The sequence below is a fragment of the Myotis davidii genome, unplaced genomic scaffold, assembly GCF_000327345.1.
Source record: "Myotis davidii unplaced genomic scaffold, ASM32734v1 scaffold449, whole genome shotgun sequence".
Classification (NCBI taxonomy): Eukaryota; Metazoa; Chordata; class Mammalia; order Chiroptera; family Vespertilionidae; genus Myotis; species Myotis davidii.
Window position 1 is genome coordinate 122059 of NW_006383007.1, and position 237 is coordinate 122295.

Here is a 237-nt window from a genome sequence, read left to right on the forward strand (position 1 = left end):
TGCACTGCAATTATGTTCACGTCTCTCTTCTTTCCCCTGGTAACCCGGAAACTCCTGCATGTTCAACAAATCTTCAGTGGATGAAGAAGAGAGGGAGGGAAGGAGGGAGGGAGGGAGGGAAGGAGGGAGGAAGGGAAGAGGGGAAGGAGGGAGGGAGGAAGGTATTTGGATAGATGGGTAGGTAGCTGTATAGATAGATGGGTGAGGATGGCTGAGAAAGACATTAGTTGAGCAAAG